Genomic DNA, 26,672 nt, shown 5'->3' with positions numbered 1-26,672 from the left:
TAACGAGGGAGTGGCGAAACAAGCATCTGCACCAGGTGTGAAGAGGCGTCCTCCCCCATTACTCCCGAAAGCACAAACACCTCGACAGGGGTGGGTCAGCAGCGTCTGGGATTAATGGTCTTCCTTCCAAAGAATTTCTTAAAGACCTTTTCGGAGGGGATTGTAGTTGGCCAATCTGAGGAGTAAGGAGTAGGGGTTTCAGCCAAGCACACGCACACAATGCGCAGATATAACACCCATTAAAGATCAAATGAATCCGGAAAATTGGTCGTGAGAGACTCAACCAATTCAATTGGTTGATTGAGTCAAGAATCAATTGGTTGATTGAGTCAAGAATCAATTGGTTGATTGATTCAAGAATCAATCAACCAACACATTACTCCCGAAAGCCAACCAATCAATCAAGGGAATCAACCAATCGTAATCCACACACCTGCTAAAAAATGAGAACCTTCATTTTGTATCGAATCAGGTCCCCACTGTTCAACGGTCCACTCATAATATTATCGACCCCATTGCAAGCGAATTGTTCTGTTTTTCTCAGAAATAAGTGTCTTCCGAGGAGACTGCCAATGCCTAGTTTCTTCAATTACCTACGTATGGTACAGTTCTGCTTAGAGTACGTCTGGCTCCTGCTGGAAGTGCAGGCTTCTATCAGGATATCAGCAACCAACGATAAAACCTTCAAAGTCTGAGAGATCACGCGTTTCCCCCATTCTGGCTTCAGAATACTGCAGTCCTAATACTGAACGAGACAACGCGTCATCCCCCCCCCTCCACGTCACAGTTTTCTTTGCATCTACTTGCATTTCTTCTGATTGTGACTGTCTTAATAGAAAGGTTCCTATTTCTTGGCCATTTCATTGCATTCAAGATCATCTGTTTAAGCTCTCGGTTGGGACCACATTGGGGAAGTTGGGAGTTTATTTTTAAGTATTCTCGCTTGTGGTCTTAACAGTCCCCACCAAGCATTGTTTCTTCGTTCCAGGTGTCAAGTCACGTGCTTTTCATATTACCCATCTTTCCAGATTCTTCTACAAACCGAATTTAATACTAAAGTAGATACAGTAGCTTCAAGATGGCATTCTGGGAAGACTTGGACATTTTAACGAGATTATCGATGCACGTGGCTAAAACTGTCTTCAGAGATACTCCGAGGTACTGAGGAAAGGTAGTTCTTGAAGATGAAGGTTGCCTTTCTTTAATTTCCATCTGAACTTTGTTGCGTATTAACGAATAACTCTGACCATTGATGACATCGGTGAAAGTTGTGTTGCAGAAATATTTCCGAGTGTTTTGGTGATATCGGGAGGGAGAGAGGGAGGGTTTAGGATTTCCTACATTCAGCGGAAAGCATTGGAACCCTCCCCCCTTTCTTTGTGCATTCGTAATCGTGCTTCGAAGGACGTTGCCATTTGTCAGCTCAAAGTAAGGCATTTTTTTCTCTTTCCTTCTGTATATCTTCGAGATTATGAGTGCATTTTTGGATTAGAGGGAGGAAAGTACCTTCTGCTGTATTTCTGCAGAAGGCGCTTTCCTTCTAAGCAATAGCGAAAGGTAATTCTGCTGGTGCTTAGAGTTTTCGTGCCTTTCAACTTCGCGTTGTTATTGTGGATGATAGAAAGTCCTAGTCCAGATCATTGGAGTGGTTTGTTAATATGGTTAATTAGCACGCTATAAAAACAGAAGAGCTTTCTGCGTGTGTGTGCGTGCTTCATTTACAAGAGTTTTGCTATTTGAAAGTTCACCTCGAGTAACCACAGAGTTCATTTGAGGCCGAGTGATATGAAAACGAAAATAATCTTTTACTAACTTATAAGAAATTTTAGTTTAAGAAACGCTCCACCAATTTGGCAATCAATTTTTTTCTCCTCCTGGATTGGCCACAAGGAGTCTCATTTTCTTCTTTTTCTTTCGCTTCCTCTGGAGGAATCTGGCCAACCTTTTCGCTGCTCCATCGGGTGGTTAAAGAGTCTCGAATTCAAACAGTATGAGCTATATTGGGACTCGTCCACCTTCCCGTGGTGTGAACTAGTACCCAGAATCCTCTTTCCAGCTGATTGATGCTTCTGGGTAGACAAGTGGCCAACACACACACACACCACTCACACAAAGCTACACTACTCGCATATCTGGCCCTTTTGCGGTGGTACTATTCTTCGCAGAGATACGAGGCAGAGTTGAATGATGTTCTAGGAGAGGCCCTTTACAAAAACACGTCCACCTGTCATAGTCCATAGTCTTGGGATAAGAGTGAGAATATTCCCTTACATGGCTCAGTCCCTGACCCCGTTACTTCCAGGTTCTAGGCAGTAATTGTGGGACAGGCTGTGAACTCATTAGACTTCCGAGTCTAAACTCCCCTCACATCAGTGAGTGATTTCACACGTTTCTGAAGACACTTCAAATTGTCACTACAAAGTGTCCTTGCCTATTGCAGAAGGATTGTAGGTAAGAAAATTCTTTAGGTCCTATGACCACCTGAACGGCGAATTACTGCATGTTCATAAATCCCTTGATATTCTGAGTGAAGAGGTTCATTCCAGGATGCAACAATTGTTTTCCACAAACAATGCCATGTTTCAAGATGATAATGCTCTAATGCATATATAACCAGATCTTGGTTTAAGGAAGAACTGAGGTTAAGCCCCTTGGGCAGCAACATCACCATACTTATTGAGCCAGTGTGGGCATATTTGGAGAGGAGAATAAGTTGGTTTCATCCATTTTAATCGCTCAAGGAACTTGAAACGCTCGTCCATGAAGAATTATCCTCTTAAGATAATTCCAGTTGATTTTAACCTGTTCCATGTTTTGATTTGAATTGATTTTAATCTCTATTCCAAGAAGAATATAAGATTTTTAAAAGAAAAAGATGGCCTAACACCATATTAGTGAGTACCTGTGTTATGGTTCTACACTTACAAGTTATGTTGTTTTTTCTGAGAGAAAACGACAGATTCCTTATTATATGCGAGGGAGGGTTCAAAAAAAAGGTTCTGATAGAAGAATTGTTTTTGATACCTTAAAATCTCTATAGCAACCACACAAATTTTGGATTCGATCTGACAATTCATTTTTAATCTTTGCGACGCTGAATGAAGTGTGACAATGGATAAAGTGGAATCCAGATCAGTAATTCGGTTCCACTTTCTGCAAGGAAAACACCCAAACAATCCACGAAGAAATGGTTGCTGTTAATGGAGAAGACTACCCAGGCTACAGTGTTTTGCACATTGGTATTAACAATTAAAATGTGGAAGAACCTTAGGGCATGATGAAGAAATCCCAGGATGCCCAGCAACTGTTGTAAAAGATGAGAGGTTGGGAAGATCGCCGTATTAGCGTCAAACAACTAGCTGCTGAGCTTCAAATTTCTGGAGGGTCTGTGGAGAACATCATCCATCAACAGTTGCACATGAGTAAAGTGTCTACTAGACGGATTCCCAGACTTTTGATCCCTTACAAGAAGAAGGAAAGGGCATAATGTGCACACGAAATGTTGTTGTGCCAGGAAAAGCAAGAGGATTTTTTTTAACGGCTGGTCACCATGGTTGAAGTTTGGCTCCATCACTACGATCCCGAAACTAAACAAAGGTAAAAACAATGAATGCAATGCACCCCCAAAAAAAGCAAAGGTGCAAACAAGTGCTTGCATGGTGATGGTGTCAGCTTTTTGGGATCAGCATGATGTTATTCTAACAAATTACCTTCAAGCGAGCTGTACTGTGACAGCGAAGTATTATTCCAACCTCCCCATAAAAGGGGAGGTTGGAATAAGAAACTTGTATAGAAGTTTTGTAGAAGCTTGTGGTTACAAGCTTCTATAAAAGAAAAAAATTGCTCGTGTATGCTGTCTGCAAATTGCGTGTGTTCTGAGATCTGTTTTCTGTTTGATGGAAGAAAAAACCGAGTTTCCGGGAGAAAAAACTATGTACCCTCGCATGAGACCGACTAACTCAGCCACGTGTGAAAAACCCATAAAAATTCTTCCCGTCATCGACGTGGCTTGAACTCGGGTCTTTTCCATCCGGTGTGGGAGGACAACGATCCTACCACGAGGACCTAAGAGGACTTTGAACATTTACTGACTACACGCGAATTGGCAAATACCTGAAATAGGTATTTGTCAATGATTGGTTATGAATTATAGGTATTAGGTACGATAAATGTGGTGAATTGCAGGGTTTTGAATAATAGGTGTGGTTATGTGGTCAGAAGAACTTAAAAAAGAATTAACTGTGAACGTACAGTTTTCTATAAATCATGAATTAAGTTTCAATCATTGGAACGAAGGTTTCCTCAGCATTGCAGCATGCCATCATCATGATATAATACGTGGCCTCTTCCACAAATGAACCATCCCTCATGTTGAGGTGGGAAGGATGCCCATTCACTTCAAACTGGTTGGAAGGTTAAAAACATTCAGGAACACCAAAGAATGTCTTCAATAAAATCTATAAATCTTATTTCAGAGCTGTAGTTTCAGTTGGCAAAAACTCTCATCTGTGTGCGTAGTTTTAAAAGCAAACCTGGTTTGCTAAGCATCACCAAGAGGCATCTCGGTTTTGCACTCGACATAAAGAGAACGCTTCCCAAGGAGAAGTTGTTTGCTATGTATCTGTAATGCATGCTATTATCTGGCCAGCCATTTGGAGGTTCTTTTCATGTTCATTTGTAGTGCAATATCGAGGCAACTTGTGACTTGCTTCGATTAGCCTGTATCTACATATAGTTAGGGACTGCGTTCATTTTATTGGCGTCCAACAGATAGTGCTTAAGGCTCTCTATCGAATGCGTTTTCAAGATCACCCCCTCAAAACGAGGATAACATCTGATATCCTCCCCCCTCAAGTACATCCGATACACAATATCCTGGTCTGAATCCTTCCTCTGTCTCCACCGCGTACCAATTTTAAGTGATGCTGCAGATTCACTTATTAGACTTAGACCTCTTCTCTCTTCCAAGGATGCTAAAGTCAGTTGAACCCCACCAAGATTCTTTGTAATGATACAGAACTCTGTGAAACGGTCAGAAGTGTGCAATGTGTCGAATATGGGTGAAGTTTGTGCAGATGGTGTGTTTCTGTGTTCTTCAGTTGAATCTGAAGGAAGGCGATCACCTGTAAAGCCTGCCCAGTGCCCTTCAGCACCACGGGGAGGTGAGCCACAACTAACAACTAAATGTGTCCATAACAACCAGAAGGTGGGCCACTAAGGCAGAACCAGCACCTACTGGAGGAAGTGCTATACCAGTAGGTGCCAGCAAATTTCGTACTCGCAACGTGGGTACCAGCAGAAAAAATAACAACAGTGTCAAAAAAAAGTACATAAGTGCCCATATTTCTGGACTTCTGGAAGCAGAAAATGCCACATAAGTAAATGGATGTATTCATTTGAAGATAAAACTGGAAACTTAGGAGTATTATATGCAGAGCTCAACAGGGATCATGTCCATTGATTTATCTAGGAGAATGAACAGATTTTTCAGTGGTATTAAATACTTGAATGCTTTCTTCTTTTGCAAACTTCTGAAGTAAATTCTTGACGTGCAGATTTGAAGTTTCTTGAATGGTCAAGTGGATTAGCTAAATTTTCTTCAAGTGGAAGTACCGAGTTCTTGAGGTTAGATCTTTGCTCCTCGTAATATGGGCAGAGAAAGAGCTGTCGTAGAGAGTTCTGAGCACTCTCAAGGGTATTCTAATTGGTGTCTCGATCGAGAAACACACCGAGCAGAATTCCGTATCCTTCCGAGGTCCGCCGACCCTCGCGACACCCCGTGCGACTTTTGACAACGCGATTTCTCACCTCGTGCACCTCAAGTGAAAGCCGTTCCCCCCCCCCCAAAAGCGCCATTGTAGATTGAAACGCCACCATCCGAAGCGCTCGAGACTTTTCTTCTCCTCCTCCGGGTGTCGCCCGAATAACGCTGGAAAAGCGGAATGCCAGCAGAAGTCCGAAAGGTAATTTCCCCGTGATGTCGCGATCTCGACATTTGCCTGACGACGACGAACATTTTGTTATTTAAAGTCGGGCCACTCAGTCTAAAAGGGTCATCAATTTCACTTCGGAGCTCCGGCAAGCTGCAGCTCTGGACTTCGAACCTTGGCTTCAATCGACCGAGCAACTCAGTAACTGACACACCCATAAATCTTGGGGAGCGCTTCGTCATCCGCCATGACCTGGTCATCAGGGCTACGCGGGGGAAAGGGGAGGGCTGAATATGACAAAGGATCGGCAGTAGGACAGCCATCGGACTGGTCCCGCAGAGAAATGAGAGAATATTCATACTCGGTATTGACTGACGTGTAGCAGAAGATGGGCGAAGAAATGAATTCTGCCTTCAGTCGTGAAATAAATCCTGCACCCTCTCTCTCTCCTCCCCTCCCCTCCCTGGGGCTCACGTGAATACGGAAAGCTCACAGAACCAGTCGGAAGTCATGAACAGTCAATGGTTGTATTTTAAGATGCTGAAATACAGAAACAGTCAACTCAATGTCCATATTCTTACAAGATAGTTTTAACAGAGTGGAATTTCTTTATAATTTTAATTAAAAACTAATCTATTAATTATTTAATCCTCCCAATAGAGAGCTTGCTGAAATGGATGACGCAATAGGGTAACGTTATTACAAAGTATATATGATATATTGCATATTTCACAGAAGTTCAATACATTTTGCAAGTGATGCAATTTTTTGAGCACCACTGTATATATTTTGTTTATGAGCGTAATAATTTACTTTTACAATTCTTTTAGTATTTTTAAAAACAAGTTTTTTGAAGTCCATTATTCGATTATATTCAAGGACGCTAAGAGATCTATAATTAAGGAATCACATCATCGAGGACTCAGTAAGAAATTCTGTAATCAAGTAGTCCTTGAAATGATTGTAAGAAATCCTACAACCAAGGAATCCTATCGTCAAAGAATCATTAAGGAATCTTATCAATTTTGTTTTTTATAATTTTTATCTTTCTAGCACTTGGTACCATGCGTCGATGAAGGTTGGGAAGATGAAAGAAGATATTTGTTGACATTAGATTTGAACTTCTGCAGATTCCAATTTTCAGGAAATAGAATCTGAAGGGATTAATTTAGAAGAATAAAAGTTGGTCCAATGAGCTTAGTTTCAAGTTGGATTGTAGAAGGGTGCTGATTGGTTGTGGAGAAGACAATTCCAAAGAATAGTGCCCATCTGTAGAAAAGCAATGCAGCAGAAACAGAACGTCTATGAGACAGAGTGGAGAAACTCTGTTAGAGATGAGTCATTAATTAACCTAACTGCCCTCTTCTGAATATAATCTAGAAGCCTGAGAGGAGTTTTAGGGGCACCCCCTCAGATGGAACAATATTCCATGGTAGGGAGGATTTGCGATTTGTAATGTGGTTGCGCCAAGAGAGATTAAAGTCATGGGAATTTCCAGCAGAGATATGTGCTCTTCACTACAAATGTAAGTGTCATGGACGCGTTTGTAATATTGGAAATATCGCGATCAGCTTGATTTTAATACTGGCACAATCGTAGATCAGAGCTCCTTGGAGACTGAAAAGTTGACCAAGTAGATCGGTACAATTAAGTCTTATATCTGTTCTTCATTCATATTTTGATACGATTTGCTCAAGTAATGGTTAAAATAAGAATATGAAACGTACTTGAACTTTGTCTCGATAAAAGACATCCACAGTTGGATCCGAAACGTTATCAAGAATGTAATATTATTTAATTTATCGGTCTTTGCTTTTTGGTAAGAAACAGATTTGTCTTTTGTCTAATTCGGGGATTGGTAAACATTTAAAATTGCATAAGATCCAGCAACTGTCTAATTTTATTTTTAATAAGTTGGGAGTATCCAAGGAAAGCTAAGAAATCCTACAATTAAGGAATCCATAATCAAGGAACCTACGAAATTTTACATTAAATGAACGCTAAGAAATCCTGTAATGAAGCATCCTAAGAAATCCTAAAATTAAGAAATCTTATAATCAAGGATGCTATTAAATCTATACTTAAGGAATGGTATCATCAAGGAATTGTAAGAAATCCTATAATCAAAGAACACTAAAGAAATCCTATAATTAAGGAATCGCATCATCGAGGAGTCGTTAAGAAATCCTACAACCAAGAAATCCTCTACTCAAAGACTAGTTTAGGAATCTGATCAAGGAATCTCATCAATTCTACGTTGATTGCACAATTGGGTTCTGTACTTGATTACTGGAATTTGCACTTTGCAGTGCACACGTTCAGTTCCCCAAAGAGTGTTATTGTCCACTCTCATTGATCTTATTCGATGGTGAAATCTTCGTTACCGAAATTCTAGCGATGCGCAGTTTTCTCCTTTTCGTGCATCGACATTTCGCGTATAATTTCCGCCTTATCTTCGAGGGGGGGGAGGGGCAAGAGAAGGTCCCTCGGTATGTCTCTGTGGCAGGTTCTGCCGAGAAGGCCATTATCCAAAATGCTTTCTCGCATCCCAAGCTTTCACTGCCTCTCAGATCTGCTTCCGACGTATAAATAGGGGTGTTGCAAAATCACGTGGCGAGCACAATAAAAACCGTCCGCATGGTTGAACCCGCAGTCGAAGGTCCGGCGAACACTGCTGCGGAGAGACAGCGCTGAAACGCTACGTGGACGGCAGGATCGCCTTTCAGCGTTCACTGTACGCGCAAGAAAATGTCTTTCTGACCATAAAACAGTACGGATCACTTTCTCCGCTCCCGCTAGCGGACGGGACAGCGCGAGGAGCTGCCAAGAATGATGCGAATTCTAAAAGTTCCGCCCGAGTGGCGATTGGGCAGGTGACGGAGAGGTCGCTTTGAAAGGCGTGATCGGAGGTCCTTCCGCCTCGCGAGAGAGAAGGATCTCACTAGAATGGGTTTCTCTCGGCAGACTTTGACCCTTCGACATTTAAATAGATCTTCCGCACTTTCTTGGCGTTGTTAGCATAAAGAGACCCACAGTGGGGTGAAGGAACGAAGTAAACGAGACCGCACGTTTGCAATTCCGTGTCCCGCTTCAGTTTTCAATGAGATTACGTTCCCTTTTGGATGGTAATAAAGTAGCTCTTCCTGATTGACCACGAGCCACGCGCGAGTTTCCCTTCCTTCTGAGGAAACTTCTTCAAATAATCCAAATCTCAAAAACACACTCGTCAGAACTAAATGCACGCACGTACAATCTGTTATTTTAAATCACGAATGCGAACTCTTCTCAGATTATTCCAGATGAGGATCGAATTCTGATTGTGCAATTTTAGAAAAAATAATTGAGGGCAGCCAAAATATCCTGAAAATACTCTTCGAACATGATCTTAATCCGCTGGGGAAGAAAATGCGCATAATAGCCTCGGGTGTTCTCTGTTGTGTAGTGGGGCAACACCTTCTCCACCCTCTAGGACGAGGGAGCGTACTCATATGTGGAAGCAGGTTCAATTTGAAACGCGGAATACATCAGGATAAAGTGTACTGTGGGATTAAAAAAAAGTTCCTGCATAATCAAAAGCTGAAGAGAATTCAAGAACTTCCATCTATTTGCCAGCAACCAAATTAAAGACATCACTTACTTCATATGACAAGGTCCCCCGCTATTTGGGCCCCATAATTGTGTGAACAGAGGCATTCTAACACCAATAGGTGGTGATTCACACGTTCTCTCTGTTCACAATGGCTCTAAAAGTGTATTTGTGAAGGCCTGGCAACTTGCCTTGATGGGAATAAAGATTATTTATTTGTAAGTCTTCAAAATAATAACATTAGCGAAAATATTTTCATCGGGGATAGGCACGCGCAGTTCGAAAAATCGATGGTTAATCGCGAACGAATTCTTAATTTTAATTTTTAATAATTTTTAATGCTAAGGATATCATTCTGCTTTAGAGTGATGGCAAAGTCATATGTTCTTTATAGGCTGATTAAAGGTTCAATGTCTTGTCTGGGATGCGTTTTCTCCCGGAAACTACGGCTTTTCATCCAGCAAAAAACGGAACGCTTATAACGGAACGCATTTTACAGATATGATGCACTCAGTTTCAGTTGCACGCGTGGTTTCTACAAAAGACAACCATAAATCACTTGGGTTGCAGAATTTAAATGCTCTACACAGCAGCCAAACAACACAAAATTCAAACAGTCTTCAGTTATAACTCCAGAAAACTTTCAGATCGTCTGTTTTATTATTACATCACAATAATTCACATTTTTTGCCTATTTTGGTAATGTTACCCATTTATGGACAAATTCAATGGAAAATTCGGTGAAACTCAAGCAGTTGCTCTTGACATCTCAAAGGCTTTCGATCGTGTTTGGCATAAAGGTCTTCTAAACAAGCTTCCATCTTATGGTTTGCCAACTGTTTTTAGTAATTGGTTATCCAGTTTTCTCTCTGATCGCTCACTGAGGGTGATGGTAGATGGCTCTCTGTCTTCTAACTTCTCCACTAATGCCGGTGTCCCCCAAGGTTCAGTTCTTCCCCCACTCTTTTCCTCTTGTAAATTAATGACCTTCTTCCATTGACTGGAAATCCTATCCATAATTTTGCCGATGATAGCACATTGCATTCCACTTTCCATTTTGAGAAACCTTGTCCTGCTCAATCAGCTTCAACTTCTCGAAAATCTGCTACCAATTCCTTAAATGCCGATCTCCAGGTAATTCGCCAGTGGGGCAAAGACAACTTAGTTGATTTCAACCCTTCTAAAACTCAGTCTTGTCTTATATCTCGCAAAAAGGATTCTTCTGCTCCTATGCTTATCTTTGGTGACACTCCAATTTCTATGCAAGATGATATATCTCTTTTGGGGATTACCCTGATTTCTAATCTCTCTTGGCACAAGCACATTACAAATATTGCTTCCTCTGCATCTAAAAAACTTGGTTTTCTCTTTCGCTCTCGGCGTTACTTTTCTTCCAAACAGCTGTTCACTGAATCTGAAATCAGCCCTACCATGGAACATTGTTCCCACAACTGGGGTGGTGCCCCCAAAACCTCTCCCAGGCTTCTTGATTCCATTCAGAAGAGGGCAGTTATGTTAATTAATGACTCATCTTTAACAGAGTCTCTCCACTCGTTGTCTCATAATGTTCTGTTTCTGCTGCATGCCTTTTCATCCTTCCATGGGCACTCTTCTTCTGAATTAGCTTCTATTATTCCCACTCTCTCTCTTCCAAAGGAATCCGAACGTGCCGCAACCAGTCAACATCCTTTTACTGTCCAACTTCAAACTCTCAGAACCAACTTTTCATCTTCCTCATTTATTCACCCAACCTTCATTTATTGGAACAACTTTCCTTCACACGCATTATCTGAAAATTGCAGTCTACAGAAGTTCAAGTTTAATGTCAACAAATATCTTCTCAACCTTCAACCCATGCACCGTACTAAAGTACTATAGGTTCTAATGCCTTTCGTGTTTGGGGTTTTATAAAAAAAATGTTTATCATTTTCTTTTGATAAACTTGAGGGGGGGGGGGGTTCTGGAAAAGTTCAATCAAATCAGTCATCGGACTTGTTTTGTCACACCAGAATCGTGTGATGGAGTGTTTCAAAATCAGGTGTTATATCACACACAGCTGTGAACACAGAAAAATTAACCATAGGTGTCTCGTGGAGTCTTCAGTTACAGAATTGTATTCACAGTCTGCCAACTTCCAACTGAAAACATTCTGAGAATCTCGCGTCACCGAAACAACCAATCACAGCGCTTCATGGATTGGAAGGGTCATACGGAAAGTAAAATGGAGGGGATGCAGAAGAGAGAGAGAGGAATGTTTATAATATTCATCCGGCGGTGCCCTAATACTCCAAGACCGAAATGGCGCGTGAAAGAAAAGCTCCCCCCATCTCCACGGCCAATAAACGCGACCAAATATCATGGCTACCTACGTGTGAGGCATTCGCGTCTCGCACCTTAGCGGCTGTCGGAGACTCCGCTTAGAACGTTGACCTTTAAGATTCAAACGGAGTCAAATGTCATTTCCATGTCTTGAGACGTGCGTTCGTACTTCGGGAAAAGTAATACGACCACTTCTTAAGTTCAACAAAGCGTTCTTTTTTAACGAGAGGCAACGCTGAGATGATAGGAACAAATTAATAATCTCCATCTTCGATTTCTTAATAACGCCAGAGGGCTTTGGAGTAGTTAGGACAAACTGCTTCGGAGGAATACATCTGCACGTGCTCAGCATATTTGATGCCCTAAAAGTGAATGAACTGTAATTCGAGAAACACAGCGCGATCAACCAACGAGAGGTCGAAATATTCGAGACGAATTTAAAAATTATCAAATGTAATTTTGAGCAAAAACATCGATGTAAACAGGGATGTAACCAATCACTGCACTCGAGTTAATTTTGGTCAAGGAGTCATTCTCCAAACATGGAATAACCGAAATTTTCTGTTTTCTTTGGACAGCCACATAGTCAGGAGTATACATGAACGTTACTGTATTAGCAGTCGCATGGGCTTGAACTATGGTCAAGTCAAATGTCTGTGAGGCGCTGTCCATGATTTCGACATCCTCGCTCACTGATTTTACTGACAAAAATCTGTGGTTTGATCTTTCAGTCTGAAAGATCAAACCACAGATTTCAAACTCCCGATTTCAAACATGGGATTTAAGTGAAGCGTGGCCAAATTCATAAAAATAACTTTTTCAGAATTATGTTCGTATATCTTTAGAAGCATCATTCCAGCATGTTGGCCGGATGCAACATAAAATGTTTGCCCGTGCAATTTCAATGAGCATGAAAATACAATCATGCAATTGTATTTAAACGAATTCTATAAGATGAAATATTGTAGAGACAAATCAAATTGAAGAAGCTACAGAATCTGAGTGTTCACGTTCAGATATATATGGCATCTTTCGTCCTGAATTGTAAAAAAAAAAAAAAAAAAAAAAAAAAAAAAAACGTCCTGGGAAGTTCTTCATAGATAATTTGCCATGGAGGTGGCCAATTCAAATATTTCAACGACCAAAGTTTGTTGAGAAATCTTTATGTTGCTGGACCTGTGGTAACCTTAGATGAAACATTCCCCGGATGGAGACCACGCATATGTGTGAAAAGATACCTTTTTTTCCCCCTTCGCTACTCCAGATGGCTCAAATTTCTTCTTCCGATCTGTGTCATCCAGGACGATGAGTTCTGCCACGACGTTTCCATAAATCTCTAAAAATCCGCACTTCCAGAGAATATTTTTTCAACGCTAGCAATTTTAACATTTTATTATATTTTTAAATGTGAATCATCATCAGCCATTTTCAATCCGCTGCAGGATGAGGGCCTCTCCATCAACTTTCCAGTTCCTTCTGTTTTGTGCAATGGCCATCCATTTACTGCCCACGAACTCGTGAATTTCTCTCTCTGTCGATCTCCGTTGTCTTCCATGTTTTCTTTTAACTCCTCTTAGGTACCATTCTGTTATTCTCTGAGTCCATCTGTCATCACGTCTTCGAGCTATGTGTCCTGCCCAAGACCATTTTAGTTCTTTAGTTTTGATAAGGATGTCCTTTACTTGAGTTTTCTTCCTAATCCACGAGTTTCTCTTCTTATCCAACAGTCTGTTGTTCATAGCAGGTTTACTGATGCGCAGAATTCTGTTTTTCTCAAATCAGACCGTCTGTACCGCATCCTCCCTGAGTTGCAAATAAGTACACAAAATGTAAACCAACGACCCCTCAGAAATCGCTTTCATACCTCTCTTTATGGGAAGTATTGTATGACAAGTGAATATTTGACTGCCCTTATTTTTCTATAAATCAAAGCATCACTAAAAGTCACGTGGGACAAATTAATTAGCACAAAAACTCCGACTTTCTTCTTTTTTAATTGCAAAAAGTATGTGGACTCAAGAAGAACATGCGTCATACGTGAGAACTCAACAAAATACTGATCCAGGAAACGCTGAGTAAACAAAAATGGGAGCGCTTTAGGCAGGGGCGGTCCCGAGTAGGAGCTGAAGGGGATATAGCGCTCATTATGGTCAAAATAATATGGATTTTTTTACCGCTACGTAATAATTAAAGCTTAATGATTCCTCAGAACACTGTTTTATCCCCCTGTCCCTTTTCGAAAATCTTGGGATCGCGCATTGTTGCTATGGGCCATCGGTTTTCAAACTGGAACCAATTACGTGACATTTTAATGAGAGAGAGAGAGAGAGCGAAGTGATTTATTTTTATTAATGAAGGAGTGAATGCAGGTGGAATGACAACGTAGAACACGTCTCAGATACACGGTTTTTGAGATATATAAACCATATTTTAATATGAAATATTTATTCCACACTCCACTTTAAAATGTCGTCCTTTATCTAAACCTTGCTTTTCCAATAAATGGCTGTTCAAGAGAAGAATGTTGCAGTCCTAATTGGCTTGTTTCCAAGTGTCAGATTCATTTTCTGCTTATAGCAAAGCTCGCAACAATTGTAAAGCAGTTTTTAATCAGTCCAAACTAGATTTGAACAGGCTAAGAGCAGAAAACTTGCTTCTTGTCCAAATGGCAGCCTTGTTTGGCATAAATATCATATAAACAAGCTTCCATCTTATGGTCTGCCAACTGTTTTTTGTCATTGGGTATCCAGTTTTCTCTCTGATCACTCACTGCAGGTGATGGCAACTGGCTCTCTGTCTTCTAATCTGGTTCCCCAAAGTTCAATTCTTTCTCCCACATTTTTCCCTCTTGTATATTAAAGACCTTCTATTGACTAGAAATTTTATTCTTAGTTTTGCTGATGACAGCACATTGCATTCCATCTTTCAGTTGGAGAAACCTAGCCCATCTTCAATTTGTCAAATATTCACTATTCTTTAAATTCTGATCTCCAAATAATTCTCCAGTAGGATAAAGATAACCCTTGTAAAACTCATTCCTGTCTTATATCTCGCAAAAAGGATTCTTCTGCTCCTACGCTTATCTTCGATGGCACTCTGATTTCTAGGCCAAGATCATATCTCCACTGGGGATTACTCTCTCTTCTAATCTCTCTTGGCACAAGCACATTACAAATATTGCTTCCTCTGCATCTAAAAAAACTTGGTTTTCTCTTTCGCTCTCGGCGTTACTTTTCTTCCAAGCTGCTGTTCACTCTGTACAACTCGCATGTTCCATTAACTTCTGTTATGCTCCTAGACGCCATTCAAAAGCGGGTAGTTAGATTAATTATTTAACCCATCTTTTACAAAGTCTCTCCACAATCCGTCTCATAGATGTTCTGGTTCTGCTGCATGCCTTTTATACAGATACTTCCATGGGCACTGTTTTTCTGAATCGGCTTCTGTAATTCCTCCCTATTTCTTCCAAACCAGTCAGAACACGCGCTGCAACCAGTCACCATCCTCTTACTGTCCAGCTTCAAACTCACAGAACCAACTTTTCTTCTTCCTCATTTCCCTTCAGCTTCCGTTTTCTGGAACAATCTTCCTTCATAGGTATTTCCTGAAAATTAAAACCAACAGAAATTCAAGTCTAATGTCAACAAATATTTTCTTTCATCTCAACCCATGCACGGTACGAAGTACTTTAGGTTCGGATACCTTTCCATGGAAGAGCCCAAATAGATTAATAATTAATGAAGTCGACTTCATCCTCACTAACAGAAGATATATTGTGAATGATGTTACCGTCCTGAATAAGGTAAATGTTGGAAGTGATCACAGAATGGTAAGATGTACACTTGATATTAATGTAGGAAAGGAAAGGAAAAAACTGACTCGAGTAAATAATACAAAGTTCTTTGAGATAACAGAAGAGGAGAAAAAGCAGTATGTACTGGAACTTAAGAACAAGTTTGAGCTTCTGCAGACTGCTCAGGACCAAGATATCAACGAGGAATACAACTTCCTGAAAGTGATAAAGGTCGAGAAATCTATAGGTGAAAAAGTAATCCAAAGAAGAAATATTAGTCAAGAAACACTTGTCATGATGAACCAAAGACGACAAATGAAGAGCAACATAAACACTGACAAGGGCAAAATTGAGTTATACAAAGCCATTAGAAAGAGACTCAGAGAGGACATAAGATTTAAGACAAGAAAAGTAGAACAAGCATTATGGGAAAACAAAGGACTTAAATCAGCTGTTGTTGTTATTTGGTTTTTAGGAGCATTAGCAGCTAAGGCCATATTGCTCCAGGGATATGCGGTGGTCATTTCCTGACCTTTCCACATCCTCCGTATTTGGTGGTCACGGGCTCGAACCTCGGTCTAATTAAGAAGCGTACGCACTGCTGCTCCTCCCACATCTACAAGTTGTTCACAAGGGTTGGGTCATTACTAACAGATTAGAAAGAATACTTGATGAGAATCAACCGAAAGAGCATTTTCCATTTTTTCCCCCCATTTATTTCAACACAATTTTAAATAGATTCATTTATACACAAAAATTACAGATTTATGTACAAGTCTATATACATTTATATCATGTCACGTTACATGTGACCTCCTGGTGCATCGTGTGCATGTCCTGGTATCAAGGGTGGCTCCAAGACAAAAGCCCATCTCCACCTAGTCCATCTTTTTTGGCGTAGGACCTCTACGAAGCTGGCCCGAATAAGTCAGGCCACTTCGCTACCAGGGAGCAGCCAATAAAATGGCAGCCGCTGCCTGGTGCCCGCCCCTAGGCAAGAGGAGCCGGGCCCGGGTCTGTTGTCTCTGTTTGTGGCCAAATGCACAAGTACCGCACCCACCGGAAGTAGCACAATATCAGTGGGTGCCAGCAATCCCACTCCCAGGTTGCCCAGACCTGGGAACAAGAAAAAAAATAAATAAAAATTTTGTACCAGTGGAGAAACCTCCACCATTAAACACAATACCACTGCGAAGCATTTTTTTTCTTTTTTATGTACAAAGCTCAGAGTTTCTGAGAACAAGAAAACAATTTATAATTAAATTAAATTCAATCATCAAACTAAGTTTTAAATAGACAAATACTCATAAAGGATATAATGTGGCTAGCAGTCATAGGATTCATAGTTTAAAAGCAGGCCCGTTTCTTCTATTTGATCCTTGTTGTGAAGTCAATTTCCAGGATAAACCGAAGTCCTTAGCTCAGTTCTCATTGCAAAAACAGTTCTTGAGTAGGTTTGCAGTGCAGCAAAATTATCACGGTCCTCAACTATAATATTTACATTGTTCTCCAACAAGTTTGGAACCACAGTCATCAGGTTGTGAGTACAACGGACAGTTCAGAAGGACGTGAATCCAAGTTTCATTTTCTCCTCATGTGCAATACGGGTCAGGCTCCATACTACGCTCGAATAACTTACCCGGGATGGACCGATACCCTGTTAGCAGATAAGAAGTTGTCATAGAAGGCCTAACCCATGAAATAACTCCAGGGATTGTTGAGAATTCCACTTGCGTGATGCACTTCTTTGTTACTTGCCCAAACCGAAAAAGCAAGCTGGCTTAATGACAGGATTCTCAACTATGGATCACCTTCACGTAATATCACAGCTAATGGAGAAAGCAAATGAATATAAAACACCATTATGCCTGGCATTTGTGGATTATGAAAAGGCATTTGATTCCATACAGCATAAGGCAATGTTTCGGGCACTGGAAAGACAAGGCATAGATACCCCATATATTATGATTTTGAAGAAAATATATGAGAGTGCTACTTCCTTTATTAGGCTAGACAAAGACAGTAGGAAATTTAAAATCGAGAAAGGAGTTCGACAAGGAGACACAATATCTCCGAAGCTGTTTACTGCTGCCCTTGAGGAAGCTTTCAGAAGATTAGATTGGTCGCAGAAAGGAGTCAATGTGAACGGAGAGTACCTAAACCATTTACGATTTGCAGATGACATTGTGGTCATGTCATAAGCCACGATCCCAAAGAATTAGAGGAAAATCTTAATCAGTTATGCACAGTTAGTAAGGATTTTGGACTAAAGTTGAATATGGCTAAAACAAAAGTAATGATGAACAAGTATGCCACAGAAAGAGAAATAATGATTGAAGGAGCAGTAATTGAAAAGGTGGAGTCATATACTTATCTGGGACAAGTTATTAGCTGTAATAATGATAAATGGCTGGAAGTCAAGAGAAGAATAAATTTTGGATGGATAGCATTCAGGAAATATAGTCACAAAATGAAGAGCAATATCCCAGTTTGTCTGAAACGTAAAATAATGAACCAAGATAAAACTTGGGCACTCACCAAAAGAATGGAAGAGAAGATGAGAACTACATAGCGAAGAATGGAACGAATTATACTGGGAATCAGGCTGTTAGATAAGAAGAGAAAAACATGGATTAGGCAGCAAACTCAAGTAAAGGACATTCTTATCAAAACTAAAGAACTAAAATGGTCTTGGGCAGGACACATAGCTCGAAGACATGATGACAGATGGACTAAGAAAATAACAGAATGGTACCCAAGAGGAGCTAGAAGAAAACCTGGAAGACAAAGGCGGAGATGGATAGATGAAATTCGTGAGTTTGTGGGTAGTAAATGGATGGCCAGTGCTCAAAACAGAAGGAACTGGAAAGTTGCTGGAGAGGCCTTCATCCTGCAGTGGATGAAAGTGACTGATAGTGATATCAATGATTTCGAACTCTTCACACGCAGTGATTTTCAAAGTATGTCCCGCGGAACACTGGAACTCCAGAAAGGGCTCCTAGAAGTTTGGCCATGTTCCGTTAATTTCTGTTACTATGGTTACGCATTATCCTACTTCTACAGCATATGAAACTGGAAGTTGGTAATGAAACTCCAAAATATGATTGCAGTTTAACATTCAGTGGTTACTCTATTTAATGAGTGAATTCCGTTTTTCTTGGTGACGTGTTTCTTAATTATATCTGTCATTTATGTCTCTTCGTTCGATTTATTCTGTAAAAAAGAATCAAGGAATACATATATTTAAAAATCATGCTTATTTCTGTATTTTTTGACCACTTTCCTTAGTAATAAATAATGAAATTCTTTTATCCATCACGCTGATAATATCTTAATGTCACATTCGAAATTTAACTCATTAAATCCTGGTTAATATAATTTGCACGAGTGATAACGGATACATGATTTGTCTTTGTAGATTCAAAATTTGGGGGCCAGTGTTGTCCTCCACATTAGAGGAGTCGATTAGCAACATCACTGAAACCCAAAGCTGATGACCTGAATTAACTTTTTGCACCAATGTTTACTCTTCAGCACTGCTGGTCCATGTTGCTGAGAATGAAATTAGTGGGTGCAGATTTTCAAGTTCAGCTCCCGTGGCAGGGTAATGTCAGTCATTCAGGATTTATTTTAAGAGCTCTATCCTAGCTGATAGATGTGCCTGAAACACATCAATCTGTTTTGTGGGGAGTAAGAAACTTAAGGAATTGAAGAGGGAACAGATTTAGGGGTCATTTTACATGTCGACCTGAATTTAGTCTAACGCATAGTTCTTTCGTGGTGCAGAGTCTGCGGGGCAGCACACGAAGTTGTATTTATGGAGTTAAGAAATTTTGAAGGTAGGGACAAAGAGACAATTATTACATCGAATGAATCCAGAATCTTGGAGCCCCATTTCAGGAATGATGTGCCTTGAAACATCTTTGTTCCAACAGCCACTAGAGAGTGGTTACTGGCACAGAGATGTCCTTAAGAGAGGGACTCCAGTTTAAGTTTCCAAGTCTAGAAACACGAAATCTCCTTGGGATCTCTTTCAAGCTTTTCCAGTTTGGTCTTATTGTGTATTGTACTCTTCAAAACCAGGCCATCGGGGCATTTTCTGTAGTCTGCTTTTATCAGCCTATGATAAAAGTTAAGAACTTTATTTGCTGAAGTGTTGTACATCGGTAATCAAATGTTAAGGAACAAAAACATAAATAAATTAAAATGTTTTATTATGTTATGATAAAAGATGGCGAGACTTTTGATGTATCCTGGTGAGTATCACAGTTAGTGTACGTGCAATCACCATCCTCCCCACACCGGTGGAAAAGACCTGGGTTCGAATCCTGTAAATGACGTGAAGAATTTTTAAAGGTATTTTTTTACAACGTCACTGAGTCATATTCGGTCTCAGGCGAAGATAGCGTGGTTTTTCGTCCAGCAAACAGAAATCACCACAGAATACCCCCAAATTACAGACATATATAGGACGCAATATACCCAAAGTGGCTGATGCGCCTCAAGTCCTACAACAACCTCCTTAGGAAATCCTTCAATTCATAATGTATCTCATAAGATAATGGCTGCTATTATTGATGTTTAATGAGGGATTTATCTGTTCAAAACAAATTATCAAAGACGTGCAGGTACACCTTGCACTTTCAGTTGTCCAATTTTGTGAGATCAAATCCGACATTTCTTAATTCTACCGCAATATTTACTACCATGTTTTGATCTGGCTCAGATGTCACTGTAACAATCCAGTGACTCCAGTGCAATGCACACTACACCATTGAAACAAATATTACAAGATTATTTAATAATCTAGAATAAGGAGGATGTGAATATTCACGCTCTTGGACGTTTTATATTAGTTAAAAATGTGCACGGATTTTGATAAATTCTGTTCTACCACTTTGGTAAAATTAGGAATGATTTAAGAACCTTCAGAAGCCTAATAAACAACCGTTGTTTTTTAAAGCTGAATTTGCATAAGAACAGTGGATTTGATCATGTCCCAAGATGCAAAATACTGTATATTCTAATAAGTCTCCCGAAGATAAACAGAAAGACTCAAATTTCATAAAAGGCTCGTTGGTGTCCTTAGGTAAAAGCATACACTGTATTTGGGCTGTGTTAGGGTTATAAGTGCATAAACGGGCACAGACACACACACACTTGCATTGCACACTAATACTAGGAGTAACGTGGTAAAAGTAGCTAGGAGTAAAAATTCGATGTATTGGTTGTAGTCAAATGCCGATATTGGGGGGTACATTAGGAACATGGTGCAAATTTTCAATAGAGTGTGTAAAGAAAGGGGGGAAAAAGGATAGCAGGGTGATGGAAGAGGAGCGATGTCCTTTGTTAAGGAGCACATAGAATCCAAGGTAGTGTAACCAACAGTTGTTGGCACAGAAAGAACCAGTAAACCAGAATATTTTATGATAGAGGACTTTAAGTTTCCAGATATTGACAGGATAATATAGGCTGATCAATTACACGGTAGCAGTGTCATTCTGGATGTGCTGAGTAATTCGGTAATCACTCAGGATTCATCCTGAGTGATTACCGAATTATCAATAGTGACTCTTCCTGTATTAAGATCTCCAGAAAAGGAACCACTAGGTGTCAGTGAACATAATATATTCATGTGGGATTTGCTGAAAGGCATAACTGCTATCAAAGGGAAGGGCTTTTGCTTCCATGAGGGTGACTACAGTGGTCTCAAACAGTTTTGAAGTTCTATGCAGGGGGACCATCTGATGTATCAACAGCAAATTCTAAATGAGAAGCGTTGAGGGAAGTAATCTTGGAAGCTACTAGGCTTTTCATAACAACTAAGAAATACCGTTATAGGCTGAGACCTAAATGGATGTCAGATGAACTAATGAAACTCGTAGCTGGAAGAAAAACGCATGAGATGCATATACGGTATCAGGTGCCTATGGTAGATATAAACAAGCCTGTAATCAAGTCAAAAAAGGAGGTTAGGCAAGCTAAGGCAATTACGAGAAGTCATTGAAAAAGAATACCAAGAAAAGCAGCAAAGACATCTTAAATTATATTAACAGTAGATGGAAGAGGTTGAATCACGTTGGTCCTTTTAACTGTTGATGATCCCTGCTTAGGTTGCTGACAAACTGAATAGATATTTCGCAATTCTATTCATATATGAAGAATTCTTTAGGTAAGTGGGGAGGGATGCCCAGAAGTTTAACAAACCCTTAACAGGGAACTGAATGATTTTGTGATAACTGAGAGGAAGGTCGAAGAGAAATTGTTGAAACTAAGCTATAAAAAGCACCTTGGAGTGGATGGGTTCTGTCTAGTTATATTAAAGGAGGTGGCAAAAGAAGTAAGCAAGCCTTTAGCCATGATTATGAGCGCGTCCTTGATTCAGGGGAGGGAGGTTCCTGTGGCCTGGAGATGTGCAAATGTATCCCCAATTCACAAAAGGGGGGGATCAGAGGCTTACACGAGTAATTATATACTATTAGCTTGACTTCTGTTCCAAGGAAAATCATGGTGGTCAAACAAGTACCCAGTATCATCATAACAGGAATGGAATTATATATAAATCACATCGCCAAGGGGTGATCTTGTTTGATCAATGTGATCAAACAATGCTATAATGTAGACAAAAAGAATTTGTTGCAAAACATAATTTTGATATCGATTTTAAGAAATTATTGTTCCCCATAAAACTTCTGTACAAATCGGAGCAGCGTGGCACTAGAGGTCAGTTACTGGTATGGATTTGCAGTAAGCCGAGAGTGGTTTCAAATGGGCACTGCGCTTTTTTGAAGAATGTTATTAGTGAAGTCTTTCAACGTTCCGTATAGTAGCAGTAGTAATAATGGGAAATGATGCAAGCATCAGCCAAGAAAAAAAAAAAGAAACAGTTCACCCATCCGTACCCTCCAAGAATTTGTCTGGTTCTCCCTTGAATTTATTCAACACATCCACTTTCACAACAACAGATGGAAGCCTGTTCCAACAATCAGCCACCCGCTGGCTGAAGGCAAACTTCCGTACATCTATCCTGCAACCATCTTTCCTCAACTTGAATTATGTACCATCATATGTGTAGTCTTAGCAAGTAAAAGAATACCATTAACATTCAGCTTACTCAATCCAGCCAAGGCTTTAAACACCTCAATCAGATCTCCCCGTGCTTGCCTGGTCTCAAGACTCTGATTGCAGATCTGAAGCCTTTATAAGCAAGAGCACCCTTTTGTTCCCTTCACCAATCCGGTTACTCTTTTCTGCATCCGTTCCAACAGCTCTACATCACTTACTAAAACGAGGCCTCCAGACCGTATACAGTACTCAAGATGCGACCTAACCATGGCCTTATATAAAGGGCTAATCCCTGCTATAAAAATAGTTTCTGTATATTATTGACAAAACCTCATGATTGGTCCTGGCAGCTTGGCTACACTGCTCATAGAATTTCATGTCTGACTACACAATTACCCCCAGGTCTTCATTCTCCACTACCCTGAGTGTGGTACCACACAGTTGATAAGTTACTCTGGAGTTACTTCTACCCATGTGCGGTACCTTGAATTTTTCAATGTTGAACTTCAATTGCTATTTCTCAGCCCATCGCCCCAATTTTACTAGACCTTGGAGTAGCTCACCCTGATTACTGTGGTTAACCAACCTGCCAACTTTGTGTCATCTGTAAACTTGGACATGTAATTGATAAATTACAAAACAACAATGGATCCAGCACCGAACCCCGGAGAGTTCCACTAATAACATTATTACACGAAGAGTAGTGTCCATTGATTACCAGTCTCTGTCTTCTCCAATTCAACAACCCTTTTATCCATTGTAGCAACTTTCCCTTAATGCCACACTTCTCCAATTTGTACAGCAGTGTTCCATGTGCAACAGTATCAAAAGACTTTCTGAAATCCACGTATATGATATCAGAATTATTTTTTTGCATCCAGTTCCTTTGTCAGCACATCTTAGTACCTAATCAGATTGGTCACACAAGATCGCCCTTTGACAAATCCATGCCGTGACATGTTAATATAATCAATAAATATTGAAAACGTCATTAAACGTTAACCTTCATATTCAAGAAGGCATATCACGTTTAATGTCTAGGTTGGCAGGTTGGTAAAGACAGGAATTAATGCATGCTAAATTCGGCTTGCATTAATGATTTGAAAATTCGGCAATTGAAGTTTAACATTGATCTATCATTGACAAATGCATAGCATTGCAGCAGTAACCCCAGATTAAGGTACAAACTGTGGATAGCGTAGAACGAAGAAGACCTGGCAGCAATTGTTCAGAGCAACATGAAGTCCTTTGAACAGTGCAAGTCCTCCAGGACAGTTCATGTAGTTCTGTCTGTGATATATACAGGAGTTTTTGCACCAAGGATAAAGAAATGTTTATCCCGTTGTATAATGTGATTGTTAGACCTCATCTTGAATTCTACTTACAGTTCTGGAAAGTTCATTTTAGGAAGGATGTGGGCCTGTTTGCAAAGAAGAGCAACAAAAAATTATTCAGGAGCAAAGAACGGTACTTCAAAAAAGGCTTCAGTTCTGTAAATTGAAGCGTCCGGAACCTATGTACGTGCTAGGAGACCTGATTGAAGTGTTCAAGGCTTTAAATGGATTGAGTACTTGATGATGGTGTACCAACTCCTTCTCGGACAACACGCTAAAGAGGACATAAAACTTAAATGGGTGGCTATAGAACAGACGAGCCGAAATTTGTGGAAGTGGGCAGCGAGTGAATAAATTTAAGGAGGAATTATTAGACCAGTTGGGAATTTTTCCCCTTTGGCTGAATATTGTATAAGCTTTCTTTGCCGCATAATTTTCCACGAGTCCACATAAGAACTCTTGAGTCAAGAAGGCAAATATTCTGATATTTGAAAATCATCTGTACATTTAAGGCCATAAATTTTGGTATCAGTATTTGTTTGCTGAATAAAACGTCTGCCTCTCAGCAATACATTTGAGAGGTAGAAGAGACTGTGGCTAATTGCAGTATTATTTGCATTTACTGAAGCTGTTTAAATCTGCGTACAAGGATGGTGGGTTGTTCTTTGCAATTGTTTAGATTCATTTAAAAAACTCTAAAAAGTCCAAGAAAACAGAATTTTACTTTGTGATTGGAAAAACTAGTAAAACTCCCAACAGTTGCAAACAAGTCATTAACAAATGAAAGGTTGATTTTGAAGAGTCTGGAAATAGGAACCTTGTCTGTTGTCTAAAGGTCATTCCAACTTCTTTATCCTTTGTTAAATCCGCTGGCTGCAAGTTCTATCCACCCGAATTCTTACCATTTTTAAAGGTAGGAATTAGGGAAAATGATTTTGGGGACTTATAAGTCAGTATGTCGCTCGACTCAATACTTCCCTTGATTTTTTGACAGGTAGAGCTGCGGAATCCTGAAAAATCTTAACACAGATTTTGAAGAATCCCATGACTGAGGTTCTTCTCAATCGTTGCATATTTTCACAGTGTACTGACATTCACTACCCTCGGTAGTTGATGATGGCTCCTTTGAGCAGTTGAGATTTGAATCACTCTAGCAACTCTACACAATATGATTGTGTTGAATTCTCTCAAAATCTTCGTATTGTAATATAAAATTAGACTTCTCAGATGTGGAAGGATGCTCCCAATAATCTCCCTTAGCGTGCAATTCCTTAAAAATTATTCTATTGAGTTTGAACTCCAATCCAGGCAAAGTTTGAGATCGGAGTTGAACTTCTGTAGAATTTTAATTTCAATCATTTTCTCAATGGCATCATCTTGGCTAAAAGATACTTCAATATCTATCGGATGAAGGAGTACAAATGTAAAATTTTAATATTTTAAAAGTGATTGCCATTAAAATCACTGAACTTCGAAGTTTCTGTTAATTATTACAAATTTAATCGAACTGATCTGCCCCTTTAGGAATGGACGGCCTTTGAGTGAAGTGACCATCCGACAGATCCTTGGACATAAAACGAGATGCTAATCCACCAGCGGATGCTTGGCCATTATTGGTTTCTCCATCTGTTCGATGCTTTTCTGTCTCGCGTGGAGCAATCACCTCCTCCACTTAATACTCTCTCTCCTTGACGTCACTGCGGTGTTCGCTGTCTTCCCGCCCTAACCCTTCCCTTCCCAAGTCCGATCATGACATACGTCTACGCAGAAGGCTCGTGGCTGGCGATTAGCCAATGTGAACCCCAGTACATCGACCGCCGTATCTTCCTTCTCCGAGACATCGGCCTGACGTCAGCTGCACGCCAACCAGAGGGAAATGGCAGGCTCCGCCTTCCCTCCTCCCTCCTTCCGCTGTCCGACGGGCCTCTTGCTCGCGAGCGACGCGTGTTCCCCCTTCACCAGGTTACCGCATCGAAGCATTATCGCCAGTCGATAAAAGAAAGAAAGAAGAAAGAAAGAAGGAAGGGCAGCTGTCTTGGAAGAATGGTCCGCTCGCTTCCAGCGGGACGAGATGGTCGAAATCGGTCAATGACCTGGCGGCGCGTGCGATGCAAAGGTGCGACATCCTGCCAGCGAGCGTTCTACCTGGTCGTGAGAAAGGAGGGAACGGCCGAGGAGATTTTAAATTACGAAATAAACTTCGCACGGACAAGGACCGTCCGGAAATTCCGAGACACACGTTGTCATGACAACGCCACCCTTCGTTCGCCTCTTCGCTCAGTCCGGCATCTCCGAGCATTTCGAATTAAAACCGAAATAAATAAACGAGAAGAATCGCAGCGCGTTTCGTGTCTTTTGAAATATTTCGTGCAAATTTATAATCTCGATTTCTTATTCTCGCGTTCGAAAGTGCATTTTAAGAAATGTTTATTGCTGGACTTCTTACAATTAAGGAGATTTGTATTAAATTCATTGAAAGTTTTACTCTTAAACTTCTGATTATTAAAATATACTCCAAATATTTTGGGGGGGGGGGCCTTGAGACAAAAGGCTTGAAATTTTTATTATTAAAATGTTTTTATTTTATTTTTATTATTAAGAAAAAGAATGAAAGGTATTTTAGGAATGCTGAGATTTTTTACAAT

At 40.2% G+C, this 26,672-nt stretch overlaps 1 long non-coding RNA gene across 1 annotated transcript in view; it reads right to left on the bottom strand.

The window, feature by feature from the left end:
• Positions 1-26,672, bottom strand: part of LOC150078645 (uncharacterized) — a 94,157-nt gene that overhangs the window by 822 nt on the left and 66,663 nt on the right. The gene's annotated exons all lie outside the window — the stretch shown is intronic.

The sequence above is a fragment of the Mastigoproctus giganteus genome, chromosome 10, assembly GCF_048544385.1.
Source record: "Mastigoproctus giganteus isolate SK-2022 chromosome 10, ASM4854438v1, whole genome shotgun sequence".
Lineage (NCBI taxonomy): Eukaryota > Metazoa > Arthropoda > Arachnida > Uropygi > Thelyphonidae > Mastigoproctus > Mastigoproctus giganteus.
Note: the sequence above shows the minus strand (reverse complement) of the source record. Positions and strands in the feature narration are given on the sequence as shown.